The sequence below is a fragment of the Gallus gallus genome, chromosome 4 (genome assembly GCF_016699485.2).
Source record: "Gallus gallus isolate bGalGal1 chromosome 4, bGalGal1.mat.broiler.GRCg7b, whole genome shotgun sequence".
In the NCBI taxonomy this organism is placed as follows: Eukaryota; Metazoa; Chordata; class Aves; order Galliformes; family Phasianidae; genus Gallus; species Gallus gallus.
The window spans coordinates 59,761,701-59,777,636 of NC_052535.1; the positions used below are offsets into that span (position 1 = coordinate 59,761,701).

Below are 15,936 nucleotides of genomic sequence, written 5' to 3' on the forward strand. Positions count from 1 at the left end.
TAGGGCAAGATCACAGAAGAAATAGGATTTTGCATATAGCTAGGATTCTCTTCTATTTGCAGCTTCTGTGAAAAGGCTTTTTCCACTTCAGCTTGCCAATACGTGAGCTAAATAAATATGTGGGCAATGGCAGTCCCTATTCTACAGGAAGCATGTTGGAAAATGCTTGTTCAAATAGCACTCAGTGGAACAAAAAATATATTTAACTCACAGTTTAGGGGACACAGAGTTCAGTTGCATTTGACCAACTTACAGCATGCTGATTCAAGCCTGCTGAAGAAAGATTGTTACAGTTAAGTAAATATCTGCCAATGCCAGCGATGTCACAGCAATACACAAACATCTTTCAGGTGAATTCTTTGGTAGGCAAAGATTTTCCATTACGAATGCTCCATTAGCCCCTTTGGCTGTGCCTGCATGTATAACTGTGAGCTGCCTCCTACGCAATGGGTCTGTGGGGACAGCATCCACAGAGCAGCACAGTAAGGAAACCACACCAGTCCTACGTCATGGCACACCTGGCAAGAGCAAAACCTACAGGAGTGCAGAAACAAAGTCTATGCTGGACACAAGTGTGGTCCACTTGTGCTTTAAGACATTATTGTTACTGTTGTTTATTATTTTTTTATTATTTTGTCTAAATATGCTCGGTTTGCCATATGTTCTGCAAATAGCACTGTGACCTAAAGGTTACCACACTGCCAGCTTTCAAAGCAAAGAAATTGCAGCGATCTTTAAATATGGTATAAAACTCTCCCTGCTTGGCTTTGAGCTGGGAAAAAATACACTGATTGGTTTTGACTTAAATTTTGCATCCACTGGTCTCTGACATCCCAGCATGCTCAGCCTAAATGGTTAATGCATCTCAAAACAGGATATTACAGCAGAAAACCAAATTAGCACAGAAACAGTGGGAGCTGCAAGGCCCTTTCCAGTTGTCCCCTCTCCCTCACCTATTGAAACAAGCAGAGATAATATCTGAATGCATTTGTGTCTAGTTAAAGTCCTGTGCAAGTGCATAGACAAATTAAATGTAGATTTCTGGCTTCCAGCAAGTTTTGTTTATGTTTGTCCACATTGCAAAAGTTGATGTGGACAACCAGGACTGCAGTGGAAAGACAGATTCTCAGTGCCTTCCCACCAACACCCCCAAAACAGCATTACCTGCTCTCACCACAGAAAAGGGGACTGATCACGAGAGGTGAAAATCAAGCAGCTGCAGACTTGCTGTGCTGTGTCCTTCCTCACTCACATTTTTCTGTCCAGCTGTGGGATCACCTCTGCACTGCAACATGAGGCAAAAGGTAGTGGCGTGTCCTAGCTGGACATGGGTTAAGGAAGCAAGACAGAAAGGAGACACTTGTGGTGGCACAGGAACTGCCAACTGCCATGACGGCTGAGGATGAGGGAGTAAAGTCACAGGCCAGAGCTCAACTTATTCTCTAAGAAAGACAACAAGTTTCATTTTGTGTCATTTAAGTCATGTTTGCTTTTGCTGTTGTGATCTGTTGTATGTTCACCAGATGAAAGGGAGAAAACTCATCACTTTCTAGAAATTCAGCCTTTCCATGAGAATTCCTCCAATTCCTCTCTTTATTAAATTTCCAATGAATTTTTTTTTTAATGTAGAGGTGCCTAGAGTTGTAAAGCAAGAGGCTGATCTGCTTTTCCATCGCACTCAGCTGCTTCCATGCCAAATCCTTGTATGTCCAGAGTCATGCACGCTTCTTCCCTGATTTAAAATAAACAAAGGAATCCATGCTTCCCAGAAGGGTTGTGGGGAAAAAAAAAAAAAAGGAAGCCTTCATAATAGGGCGCATTTCTTCCTGAAAGGGAGAAGTAGCAGAGAAGGGAAGGGGAAAAAACACATAGGGCATATTCATGATATTATCCTAGCAACAAAACACACTGGAAGGCAACAGCACTTCTGGCATTTAAATACACTGAAAGTCCTCATATCAACAAAACTAAACAAAGCCATATTTGTGATGGGAAAATTTCACCTTAACGCGGTGTGTGCAATTTTGCCCGTGCCACCACTGGGGAAACAAATCCTGCAATATCCTTTTTATGCGAGAGTGTATTTACTGTAACAAGATAGATTCGTTCTGGAAAATTTTTTGTCAATATTTCCTTTGTTAGGCAGTATCTTCATCTCCTAGCAACAGCGTGGGGAAATCCACCAGGGACATGGAATTTAACGGCAAGATACGGTGGCTCACTGTAGCTCAGGCATTTTTTGAAACCCTCACTGACATGCAAATACCTTTGTGCACTTACGCCCGCGTCCACTGATGAACAGATGAATTGGTCTAAAGAACGGAAATGGTGAGAAAGCACTCTCCCTCTCATTAAGGACAAATTGAACAAGACATGCAAAATGCTGAGCTAACTGCTCTGCCTCTCGCTCCTCAGTAGGCTCTCTCACGTTACACGTGCCTCGTGGGAAATTGGACGCATACATGGCACATTTAAAATGTTTAAATGCAATCACAAAGCGGTTTTCCCAGCCCCAAGCTTTGCAGTGTCACATTTCAAAAGGCAGGAAAGCAGCAATAAACCTCCTGTAAGCGTGCAGACAGGGCAGCAGAAGGTGGCAGCGGTCCCCAGGTGCCCATGTTTCAAGGTATAACCCTGTCTCTGCTTTTATTTCATTTCTTTCTTCACGGAGAGAATCTGTGCTCCATTTTAAGGGTGAAGTAAAATGTTCTGAAGGTCTCTGAGGGCTCTCTTTGGCCATGTGCTGTGATATCCTTTGGGCTGCAGGATGTCCCAATGGCTGTGTTTCAAGGTCGCATTGTTCCAGCATCCCAGGGGTAGTTTGGAGCAGAGGAACATTGCTGTAGCCTGGTGCCACAGGGAGCTGGATGGCCTCCTCCTGCTGTGTCCTGCTTGTACCTGCAGTCCTGGGGCTGACAAAGCTCACCTGTGCCTCAGGCGACTATAAGTATATGAATCCCTTGCTGCATTAGCTGCACAGCTCCAGAAAAATCAGGGCTGCGTGAGATCTGGGATGTGGAAATAGGCTTTGCAGAAGAGATTTTCCAGAGAATCCAGGGAGCAAGTGTGAGGGTTTCTGACCAAAGTCCTCCAGGTACACTTGCACCACCCCCAGCTCCCAGTGTGAGAGCCTCTGTGGGAGCACTGCTGGGAGACTGACCCCTCTGCTCCCTGTAAACACAGCACTGCCTGAACCAGTCCTTCACCTGCAACAGACTTTGATGGACAACACACAAAGGCCTCCTGAAGTCTTAGTAAGAGGGGACGTGACAGTTGAAATTGCCTTCATGTATTCAGCCACCCATCCCTTGGGATTTGAAATCTCCCCATATACGTTGCAGAGGGTTTTTCCTACCAAGAGAAGGGATGATCCAGGGGCACCACCAGCTCTCCGAGGGACTGACAATGCATGCTGTTCTCTCAGACCTGCTTTGTTTTGGCTCGGAAGAGACAAGCCTGTTGCGTGGGCACTTCTGTATAGCCATGCCAGCCCGGGGCTGAAGTTGTCCCTGGGGGACACTAAAAGCAGCATCAAATCAGGAAGAGTTTTGTTATTTTATCCTTTTTTTCTTTCTTTCTTTCCTTCTTTCCCTTTCTTTTAATGCACCTTGTAGGTTTGCAAAGGCTGGACGGGAGGGTTGATTGGCAACAGAGTAAATTAATGGCTCCTGATATGAAAACAACTCTGTTAGAAAGGCAGCTGGGGAGACAGGAAGGGAGAAAGCTTTCCCTTTTATTCTCTGATTACTGGCTGTTGCTGCTGTATTGGGAAGTTCTGAGGAGGGGTCTGAACTCACTCCTGCCCACCCCTGGAGCAAAAAGGCTTTTGCTGAAGGAAATGTCAGGCTTCTCTGTTCATGCTGCATTTGAAGAAGACATAGGCTTCATCCGTGTGAACTTCCCACTTTAAAGAGGAGTTCAAATGGGCATTTTGCTCACCAGCTGCCCTCAATGAAATTAGCTTTCTGGCTGGAGTATAATGATTTCAGGCACTGTGAATTTGTTTCCACTGAAGCTGTGTTTGCTCTTGAACTTTTTGCTATTGACTCGCACACATGTTCAGTATATAGAGCAAACACTTTGGTGTGAAACAACATCATACACAATGAGTCATCTGTGCTCTGGTCCCCAGCCATCCCACGGGGAGCTTGTGCTGTCAGTCACACTGTCATTTGCAAACACAGCTACAAACACTCAAAACCAGACAGTTATCTTGTATAACACCTTATGGAGAATCTGCCTTAAGCAAACAGGAGCCGTGTTAATGTATTTTTGGAAGAGCTAGTGTAGAACGAGTAAGGAGTCAGCTTTTGGACAAGTTCTGCCTAAACTGATGCATTTCAGTGAGATGACTTTAAAAATAATTACAAATTAACCTTTGACTTACAGCTGAACCTGGCTTGGTTTCTATGGCAATGTGCAGCTATCATCAAGCATTAGCTTCTTGTGTGCAGAAAAATGCATTTACTCATCCTAGGGAATTGCACTAAATAAATTAGCAGTACTAACTCCAGACAGCCTGATGCCACAGTGTTATTGACTGATAAACCTGAAATCCCTTCATCGTGCACATCCATTCGCCCGTGAACTCACAACCGTCCAAAAGTCTCCCACTATTTGAGAGCTAAGGTGCCTGCAGTGCTTGGCTGTTACCATTTAGCCAATTAGTTGATGAGTAACAGACACAGACTGGTAAAGAGATGTCAGACAAGACAAAGAAAGACCTTTATAAATTAAATATGTAAAAATTAGCATAAGGTCTAAATTCTCACTTAAAGTGTTTGGAGATTGAAATAACACATTGCTTGCATGCCCTCAGCACCACGGCAGTCATTAGTCAGTGTTAGCAAACACTCTGCTTGGCACATCACTGCCAAATTTGGCATCTCTTCTCCCCTGACCAAGCAGCTTGCCACTGGCATAAGTCTGCATGGGAAACAATCACAAGAATTATTACCACCGCTGACGTCAATGATACGCATTCCCTTGTATTAAAGAAGTTGTCAATACCTGTTGGCAGAGTGAAGATAATACGGTGGATGGTCCGCTGCTGCTAAATCTAGTTGAAAATTTTTCACTTGGGAATCATCGCACCAGGTTTGGTGGCTGAGGTCTAGCACAGAGCAGTGATGCAGGACCCCTGGCAGGTTTTGCCTGCCCGAACCAGCTGTGACTTTGCAGTCCCGCTTCTGCAGATGCTGTGATTAAATGATGGTGGAAATAGCCAAACTGGTGTAAACTCTCTCCAAAACCACAATGGCAGAAACGTACAATGATGCCATCTCCTGAGAAACATGCACCCAGCCTTTGTTCCTCCACACTGCCACCAGCACAGCCATCTCGCCCCACAGACATCCCTTAGGACCATTCGGAAGTAAGAGGCACCACTCAGCTTCAAATCACAACCCCAAAATGTGCTCGTGTGCTACTGCATTACACCCACCCGGGCTGTGGGCTGTCAGTTTTAACATGCCATGGGCTTTTTATTTTCTTTTCACCAGCACACAGCCTGGCTCTGGGGACATAAGCTGAAGCGCCTGAAAGCGCAGATGGCCTATCTTCTGCTTGGAAATGCTGTTCTGCCATCCCGCAAGCCAGAAACAAAGCTTTCCCTCTCTTCAGAGAGCAGGCTCTGCTGCACAAAACTTACATTTTTTTCGACTCGGTAACCAGTTCCTCCCCAGGAGACCTTTGTGTCAGGGAAGAAGGAGGGGAAATCATTTCAAACTTCACACTTAGGTCCATATTGACACACGCGGCCCATCTGTAGAGCCACGTGCTGTTGCTGAGGGGAGAGAGCTGCTGCCTCTGGTGCAAATAAATTCATCTGAGTGTGCAGAGATTGGCCCAGAGTGAAGCAGAAATCCAAAGTCCTCCACCAGTAAGGCTTTCTTCTCAGCCCTCTCTGCAAAAGAGGCAGCCTGAACTTCTGCCCACACAGGTCTGGATAAACAGCACAGATCCAATTACCTGATAGCAGAATTTGGATCGACACTTTTTTTTTTTGTCCAGACAATATGCTCTGCCACTGCTCATTTATCTAGACCAAAATCACAAATATTAAACAGTCAAAGATCATAAATTCACTTTCCCAGTACTGGCACGGAGTAGATATTAGGGAAATTCATTCCGTGATTGATTGGAGTTGCTTTAGGATCTGAGACGAGTGCAGTTAAGCTCATTTCCCTCCATAAAATACACGTGCTTTTTCCACTGGATGGGGATGTGGGAGTTGTGCTCTCCTCATCCTCCACCCCAGCCCCTTCCCACTCTGATCCAGGAGCAGAGAATTCACATTCCAGTCAGTAAGCTCTGTCACAGCACACCACTTCCCAGCCATCTGCTATCTAATAAAACAGCCCGTCTAGACAAACCCCCAGCCAGGCAGCAAATCTGATATTGCATTTGAAGCCATCAGAAGTATTAATAACCTGCCATTGCTAAACTGTCAAGACTCTTCCCTGGGAAAAGGGATGGCCTTTGCAGTCCCGGGCACTGGGTGTTCACAGCAACAAGATCCTTCTTGTTTCCTCATCCCAGGAGCAGGCTGGAAATGCATTAGAGACAGTGGGGAGGGAGTCCATGTTTGTTGAACTCAGGCTCACTAAGAAATGGATTAAAAGTATTGTCCATATCCAATACCATGAAAAATGAGCTTTGAACTGTGTGAGATGAAAGCTTTTCCTTCTCGTTCCTCTCCTATTTTTTTCCCCTTAAGTGAGTTGATTTGAAAAGAAAGCTGTCATCTCTCCTTGATGAAAGAGCTCTTCAATACCCTGCAGCACCGATGAACCAGGGCTGCAGTTTGCAGGCATTTCACCGGGCAATTCAGAGCCAAGTTCATGAGGCTGCGGTCTTTCCAGGGAGGGGCACAGAGCCTAGAAATAAGTTCAGTTCCAGCTATTTCAGGAAGAGATTTTGTAAATCCTTTATGTTAGGAAACCTGGGAAACCAAATTACGGAAGTATGTAGGCTGTTAGAAGGCATTCCTCACTCCCATTTTTTTTCTCTTCAGAAAGAGCTAACTAGGTGACAAAAGAGAACACAGAGAATGAGCATATTGTTACAACACTACGATTCGCATTGTCTGTCTGGAAGCTCATTTTTCTTGCTGTTCTGTCCACCGGAGCTATGTCCACAGTGATGCTGCAATGCTTGCAACCAGTCCAAAAAGGAGGATGGATATTTTGCCTAAACTATGACTTGAGATCTGTTTAAGAATTTTCAGATGTGACCAGTGAGGTCAGAGCACTGACTTGGCCATTCTGTGAAAACTGCAATTTGAGTTTTCAGGGCTGAGCCGAGTTCAACTCAAAGATCTTCACAGTGAAATAGAGCTTGATTTTGAGAAAAAATGGTGGAGACTTGGTAGTGACAATCTTGGAACAGAGAAGTAGATTTGGAAACTGGAAGAGTACTCACCCAAAGGAGATAAGCTGTAGAGAGAAAGGCAATGACTCTGAGGGCAGAGGCTCCAAAGGAGACAGCAGGCACAGCCCACCAGCATCTCCTCTGCAGTAGGCGTGTGTGTTATGACGATGGATTCAGTCATGAGATGTTTCGCTTCTTGCTGTCATAATACAACATCATTCAGCCAAGTCTGGGTAAAGGAAAGGGGGTAGGAAAAGGGAAAAAACCAAAAATGTCAGTAAGTAAATTCTGCATTTTTTGACAACTGGAAGTAGAGTGAAACAACTGACTGATTGGAAATGGATTCTGTCGAAGACTAATTACAGGACAGCCATGTTACCTTTAGTAGCACAGGCAAGGCCATTTAAAAACCTATTTAAATTCTAAGAATTATAGCTATATTGATTAGGAATTACAGTCAATTTTATGGCTTCCTTGTAGTAAAATAGAACTAAGCTGTTAATCTAAGCTGCAGTGTTATAAACACATCCAATTTTGATTAAACTATTACCAAGGTAAACACATCATTATAATGAAATTAAAGTGGTAACAAGAATTGTATGAAGATCCAGCCAGATCTCAGTGACATTAAGATAATAGGTAGAATAGGTAGAAGAAAGTATTGATTGTGTGTGACTAATAGGCTGCTTCACAAAGGGAAAAAGATTTGCACACTGAACAACTGAAAATCAAAAAATATTAATAGCAAATCTGTAAGTGCTGCTTCAGAGTAAGCATGAAATATCAGATGTTAGAAAGGCCCATTTCTAAATTAATATTCCTTTCATAATTATGAAGGATGAGAATCTAAGGTAGTATAGCTGCTACTGACACACAGAACACTGAAAAGATGTAGATATAACATTACTGCTCCGGGGAGGGGTTTTACATTTATATCCTAGCACAAAGGAATAATATGAACCTGTTTAGAGAGAGACCAAATTTATGTTTTTTCTTTCCTTCTCACTCAACATCACAAATCATAGGTCTATGTCCTTGCATTTTTTTTTCCATTTGTAAGCTGGAGCTAGTGTTGCTATGCATTGAAAAGGGCTGCTCCGACAAAGAAGTGATGAAGACAGAGGTAATTGAGACTTGCAGCGATGAGTACCATCTTAATTTTATATTTTTTTCTCGATGCATCTCAAATGCCAACACTTGTTGTTTATTTTCCATCTGTGAGACCTATGCCCTGTCCAAATTCACATTTTTGCTGTGAGGATAACTCTGTGACAATGTTGCCATCCTTTGCGCACAGCCATGGAGAGGTCAGGGGTCTCTCACACCCCCTAAACGCTGTGAATGCTGCCCAAGGCCTCCTGGTGCCCGGGGTGACCCAGCCACCCATCACTCCCACACAGTCAAACAACTGTGCTCAGAGGAAACTGCCAAAGACTTCCAAAAGAAACCTGCTTGGAGATTAAAGAGAAAATTATGATGATAATCAGCTTTACAAAGAGAAAAGGAAAGCCGTTTCTCTTTGGGAGAATTTCCAGCATTTGAGAAGGGGGGAGAAGGTGGGGAGGGAGCACAGTAAGGTCTCACATGTTCAATTGATTGTTCACATCTAACAAAAATAGCCCCAGCCTGCTCCCATTGTCCTGCAGCTGCTGGCTTCATTATGCTCATTGTGCGTTGCTTCATGGCCGAGCAGGATGGTTGCCCAGTTTCCTCTCCTTCATTTCCTAATGAGATCTGCGATGAACAGAAGGAAGAGTCAGCAACACTTCAAAACAATGCCTTGCAAGCTTTAATGTGGCCCTACAAAAACCCCAGGCTGCTTGCTCACAGGATTGTGAGGTTTTTTCAGGCAAGCACCTGGGCAGGTAGCTGGACACTTTCTTGAATCAGTGTCACATCGCTTGCATTATTCTTTTTATGTATTTTGTTAATTTCCAAGACACATTTATACTCATGTGTATTTCATGCTTGCCCATTAGGTGACAAGAGAAGCTTCCTGCATTCAATGTTAAAAGATCTTTATCTTGGGAAAAGGATCTGTCCACAAAGATGTGAACGTAGCGTTTAAAAGGTCCCCCTCACTTTTATGTACTCAGCAGTGAGTGTTAACTCGCCAAGGGATCTCTACATGCAAGCAGCCTTGGATGGAGAACAAGGCATGTGGGAGTGTTCCCCTCATTCCTTCACTGCTGCTGGAACCATACGAGCTACAGCTGAAATATCAAACTGAGCTGGTGTGGCAGGATTGCTCGCACGGTGAAGCTGTTCAGCCCCTGTGGACAGGAGCCATGGAACGTAAATGATTGCTCCCAAGAGTGGGATTTTCTGCATACAGAAGTTGAACATCACTGCATTGATGTAATTGAATGCTGTGAGATGGCTGAAAAAAAAAAATCCTACCAATATTTTGCAGTCTACTAAATCTTCTTTAGCTGAATTTTCCTCTGTCTTTTGTTTCAACCCCTAGGTACTACAAAAAACTTTTCAGCAGAGAGTTTACAAAGACCACAATTGTGCCCTTCTTCCAGCATGGATTCAGGATGCTAGCTCCTTGTCTCGCACTGCAAGACTTCTTGTTAAGAAACTCCTCTTCATCGAGGAATTTAATTTTTGAAAAAAAAAATTCAGATGTTTCAGATGAAACCAGCTGAGGAAAATACCTGGTATTTCAATACGTGTTTCTTTGCTATTCTTTACTACTCGCCAGTGCCTCAATGGTTCCACTAAATAAAAACATCTTGAACAAAATCCTGCTGGTGAAACAATCAATCTCTAGTTACAGGTGCTGGATGATCCCAGACGGCTAAAGACCAAACTCAAGGCTAAAGTGAAGTGTCCCTCCCTGACATTTCACCAAAACCTCATCTTTCAGGAGCAAGCATTGGCACCCAGATGTAGGTGAGCCTTACGCAGTTGGAGGAAAAAAAAAGCTTGGGAATAATCAGCAAAGGGGAAGAGCACCTGTGAAAGCATCCTCGGTAAGAAAATATTTTTCCAGCCCCACTCCTCCCTCAGCAATCAGTTTGCTTCCTGGACGAGTGACCTGTGAACCCTGGAAACTCAGCCAAACAGATAAGCTACACTTCAGTTCACCTTATTTGCTGCCAGATCTTCAGTCTCAAAAACACTTAATGCTCAACAACTCTTAATCCAAATGTCAGCCTTCTCCTCTCTCCTCTGCTCAAGTATTTCACATAGCTCTGAGCAAGGAAAGTCTTCTCAGGCATCTTCAGAACTGCTAACAGCCCTCCTCACAGCCCCGTCCTGCGCTCACCAGACCCTTGAAACATTCATTTGTTTTTTTTTTTTTTTTTTTTAAACAGGTATTTAAAGAAAGAGTGAATAAATGCTTTTTGTGTTTTAAATAACAAAGAAGGAAAGGAGATAACTTACATCGCTGACGGGTCCCTGAGTTATCCTTGACTTCACAGCATCTCACGTAAAGCTCACTTGAGAATCTGGAGCCTGCAAACTAACAGGGGTCTTCAAACTGCTGTTAACTCTATTCAAAGTCTCCGTCTACTATAGCTTGACCTGAATTCTCCAATATCCACCAAAAACTCCTCATCTGTCAGAAAAGAACTTAAAATAAGCTTATTGCAAATGTTGCTACTAATACTCTGGTGTATATTTTAGCAGCTTTCCTAGTTTCCTATTTTCTTTGGATATTAAGATGCTTGAATTTGTAATTCCAAAGTAAAACTGAGCTAAAAAAATACATTAATTAGATAACAACACAGAAAAACAACAAAGTAATTGTTCTATCTCCTTCATCAGCTATATGGCTGTTTCAAGCACACAACACTTCATTAAGTTGAATTAAGTACAATAAAGATCAATTAATATTGATTAAATGCTAGAAAAAAGATGACATTAAATAAATGGTAGGTCAGTTCCTACTGTATAAAAATTGAATTGTGCTGAATATTTGGGCAAAACATTCTCCTTCAAGTTGAACACCTAGCTGGCTTCCACTTAGTCTCTTTTTCTTGGATGCCATACTGTACATTTGTTGTCCCTAAAAATCTCCACGACCTTGCAGATATTTTTCATTACTATGGTAACTGCTTTGAGAAAAGCTGGTGATACAATCAGAGACAACCATCACTAGACAGACTAAATCAATCACTGTTTTATTAGCTGTATTGGTTCCTTTATACTCTCACACAGAGCTAAAATAAGAAAAGCAAGAACCAGCTTATTCCCAGGCCTGGGGCAGTTTGCATCACCATTACACATAGCCTGCATAAATGAGAAGAAATGGGTTTTACAGCCAATCAAAATTTGCCACATCAACTGCCTAAAAACATTGTATCCTCCAATATCCCACAATTGATTTAGTTTTCCTGCTAGATCTTCCTCCTCAGGCTTATCAGAATAAGCTTCATGCCTAGCTGAGCTTGAGGTGCCCAGGTTCAGTCTGCCCAAGTCAAGCCAATCACTGGAAGCAGTTTTTCTGTTGGAAAGACTCACATCTGAGTATGTGCACAGCTACCTTTTTTTGGTACCTCATGTTAATGCCCCATTGGTCTTAGGAAATGAAATTAGAAAGCACTGGAGTGAGCTTTGGAGTGAGCTTTGAGGAAGACATCTCGTTTACATTCTTATGGCTTGGAAACTCTCTTAGGAGACCAAAAACATAGTTTTAAGTGTTCTTAGACAGAGGGGAGGTTTGAACAACATACTCCTAGTATCTCAAAAAGTCCTTAAGCAAGAGTTATGGCAAGCACCTTTCAGATTTTCAAAGAAATGTTGCCTCTCTGCTCTTGGAGATGGAGGAAAACCCTGTCCTCAGTAGAGGTGGGCTGCCACGGGTCTTTCTCGAAGCTTCAAGGGGGGAACGTGCACACAACAGTGGTTCTGGACCTTTCAGTATGACTTGCTTTGCCCCATGACAGGCAGCGTCACTGTAATGGTGAGCATCAGAACCCAAACCAAGGTAGGCCAACATCTGTCTGTTCAACCCTTTCTTTCATTCTCCAGTTTGGATCGTTCACCTGCTTGCATGCATGATTGCTGAAAAATAACTTTGCAGTTCTTCAACTGGACAACTTCTGACATCTTGCAGGGTATCAACATTCACACAGTAGAGTCTAATTAACGCTGTGACGGTGATTCCCTTTTCTGGTGGCTAACAGGCTGAGCAACTACCTTGCCCCAGGACTCTCTTGGACTTAGACACCAAGCACTGCCATCTTGTGAGGAAATGAAGGTACTTGGGTCATTTATTGACTTCAACCATCAAAAAAGATCCCTTAGACTAAAAAAATGTGGTGTTGCTACTTAATTCTGCCTCCCCCAGGAGTGCTAAAACATTCTCAAGTGTGTTTTGGGAGGATTAAGTACTGTTATCTGACCTGATAACAGCTTGATGATGTTTTCAAATACTGTAAGGGAATCACGATGCTCTCATTGCTAGCAGCAGCTCATCTTTCCATATCATATAACCTATAAAACTTCTGAACTGCCTTTTTGCGACTGAACTGAGGATTTTGGCTGGAAAGGGACTGTCTCTCACCCTCTGCAGGCTGCTAAATAAAACCGAAAGGGATGTATAGGTCTTTGCAAAGGTTCACACAGCTGTAGTCATACATTGCATCAACAGAGGTTTTACCAACTAGTTTTCTGTTCCGGTCTACTAACGCTTACCACTGCCACCTCCTGGTACTGAAATATACTGAGATCCAGCTGTGCCAGATCAGTAGGGTAAGGAAACACAAAATATCACAGACCCCAAGTTCTGCTCAGTTTCTGTTGTTTCCTACAGCCTCTCATAAGTAGCTATTTATTTTATGGATAATCAAAAAGTTACATATTCTTACATGTATAAATGAAGGAAAAGGCAGAGGAGCTGTCACAGGTAAGAGGTCACTGTGGACACTCCTTTCCAAGATGTCCATGACACACTCAGAACAAATCTATGCTCACCAAACCAGCTGGAGCCAAATAAGAGAAACCTTAAGAGTTTAAAATTCTAGTCAGAAAGCCTGCATTCATTGGAGGGCAGAAAATTCCTGCAGCATGTATGAACATTTGAAACAACAATGGAGATTACAACTGAAGACTTGAGAAGCCTCTCAAGCGCCTCAGAGCCACCATGGGCACAGCCCAGTTCTTCCCCCGGGGCAGGTCAAACCATGTAGGCTTTTTACAGAATTTGCTCCTAAAAAGACAGATAGAGGGGGAAAACTGACACGTATCCACAAAATCTTTTCCAGCAATACTTTCCCACTTCATCTTTGTCTGTCCCATAACTTCGGATTTGAAGGAACAGCAGCCCTCTCCCTTCACATTAAATCTTTGCTAATGCTGCAGTACACGGCCCAAAAGCCAGACAAGCATTCAGCCTCTGGCTCCAGGAGAGGGCAGTGAAACGTGGTTAAACTTGGAAATGGTAAACATGATCTGAAGTGTGTAGTGATTCCTTCGGAGTCAAGCCAGGCGTTGACCTTGGTGGCACCGGTGCAGGCAGTTGCAGCAGGAGGAGCTGAGAGTGTGGTCGCAGGTGATACAAGCACTGTAAATTGATTTGTGTCTCTCTTTCTCAGGGAAAAACATTATGCAACCTCTCCTCTCCCTCTCTCTGCTCACAGAGAGGAAAAAAAAATGTCATTAGGAGGCGGTGTTCACTTGCACTTGGGTTAATAGATCTCATTTGTTCTGCCAGTGCAGAGGGAGGCAGAACCAACTGAAGAACTTGTAATTCTTCGTGATAATTAAGACAATGTGCCATACCAGCCCTCAATCATATTTTTGGACGCTGCAGTGTCCATGACACTTCTTGGAGAGACTGCAGCTGCAATTAAACATTTTTGATAACTCATAAATATAACATTAGTTGCCTGGGTTAGGCTTCTGATAACATCATTCATTTCAGATCATTCAATTAGTGCAGACAAAGGGGTTTCTTTCTAGGAGACATAATGTCATTGTCTCTGGAAGGGAACGCACTTCCCAATGATTGTTTATCACTCTGTAATTATAGGGCTGTAGCAGCCATTCTCTATATTACAAGGAGTCCTTTCTGTGCCCAAGGATCCAGCAGTTCTTTGTTTTAATTTATTTTCCTCTTAAATACCTCCCGCTATTTAAGTGATAATTCCCTGCAAATCAATTGTTAGCAGCAGTTAATGACTGGTTGGTTAATTAATAGCTGAAAGCAAAGCGGAGGGTGTTCACTGCTCTAACAAACCATCCAATGTTAACTGTGGTATTGTTGCTAATGTACCCTATAATCAATGACTTCTCACGGCAGTGGTGTAGCCTATATATCACTTCAAGAAAGGGCTTGGCTGAGTTGCAATAGGTGGCGCGAGGAAAGTCACCGAGGTAGTGGTCACCACCAATGGCCCATGCGGTCAGTGTGAACAGGGCAGTCCCCGTGCTCCCCTGGAGTGATTTTGGCTCCACAGACACATCAGTCTCATCTCTTGCTTGTCCTGGGGTCAGCCAGGAGCTGGTTGCTGAAACCCCTTGCATCAACACAAGAAAAAGCCCCGGGTCTTCACTTGTATCAGAATCTAATTAATGGAGTACTGAGACTGCGCTCTGCTGCGCATCTGCATTAACATGGTTTAATGCCAGGATCTGCTCTGCTTCTTTCTCCATGGGGCAGATTCTTGGATAATTCCTTTTCACAACGTTCTCTTTTAATATTTACATAACCGTATTTTGTCTATTGTCTTTTATGAAATAAGGTTTGGAGTGATGCTGCCATGGAGAATGAAGGAGAGTCTAAAGCAGGCAGCAACTGATGTTTGCAGAGCACGAGTAATGGACCGGTTGGCTTTTTATGAACTAAAATACTGCAGGATCTTCAGTGCAGAGGATGGTAACAGAGAATAAATGTTGACATTTTTGTGGTGAGCAATGTAAGACCATCAAATCAAACAATTTCTGGCATATAGTCAAAGCAGTATTAAAATGGAAACTCTAGAGATAAGAACATTTTTGCATTTCTTCCTGAGCAGAAATGCGAGGCTGTACAAAACCTCATGGAATGAGCTCCCTGCTCTGAAGCAGAGCCAGGGCCTCCCAGCAGGCACTGTCTGACTTTTCTGAAAGAGGAAAAAAAAAAAAAAAAAACAACCAGCAAGAAGCATCTTTGCAAGACTGTGCCAACTCTTCTCACTCTGACATTAAGTACTAAAATAAGATGATTTCTGCTTGTTATCCTCTCTGAGATCGAAGAGAACGATGTGCCACTGCCTTGTTTATAGCCATCACTTATTTTCATTTTTATATATATAGGTACGTATATACATATATACCCACGTATACGTATAGATATATACACACATACACACAGAGATATACACTGGAAATCTGCTGTTAAGTTACTCTTTCAGCCTTCTCCTTCCTGAAATAAACAAACCCAGTTCACAATTCAGCATCTCCTCGTGGTTCATGCTTCCCAGTCCTCTATGCTCTGACTGCTTTTCTTGTATCTTCTGTTTCCTCTTCATCTGCAGCAAAACGTGGCACCAACAGCTGGATGCAGCACCACAAGGGAAGCAAAGACAGGAAAATAATTGTTTCTCAAGGACGGCAGTCCTCTTCATATAA

At 43.1% G+C, this 15,936-nt stretch overlaps 1 long non-coding RNA gene across 2 annotated transcripts in view; it reads right to left on the minus strand.

Annotated features, from left to right (window-relative positions):
* Positions 1 to 15,936, minus strand: part of LOC121110725 — a 43,832-nt gene that overhangs the window by 1,969 nt on the left and 25,927 nt on the right. For both annotated transcript variants that reach the window (XR_006939221.1, XR_005859694.1), the window contains exon 4: positions 212 to 15,861. This is a non-coding gene — a long non-coding RNA (uncharacterized LOC121110725). The remainder of the gene's footprint in view (positions 1 to 211; positions 15,862 to 15,936) is intronic.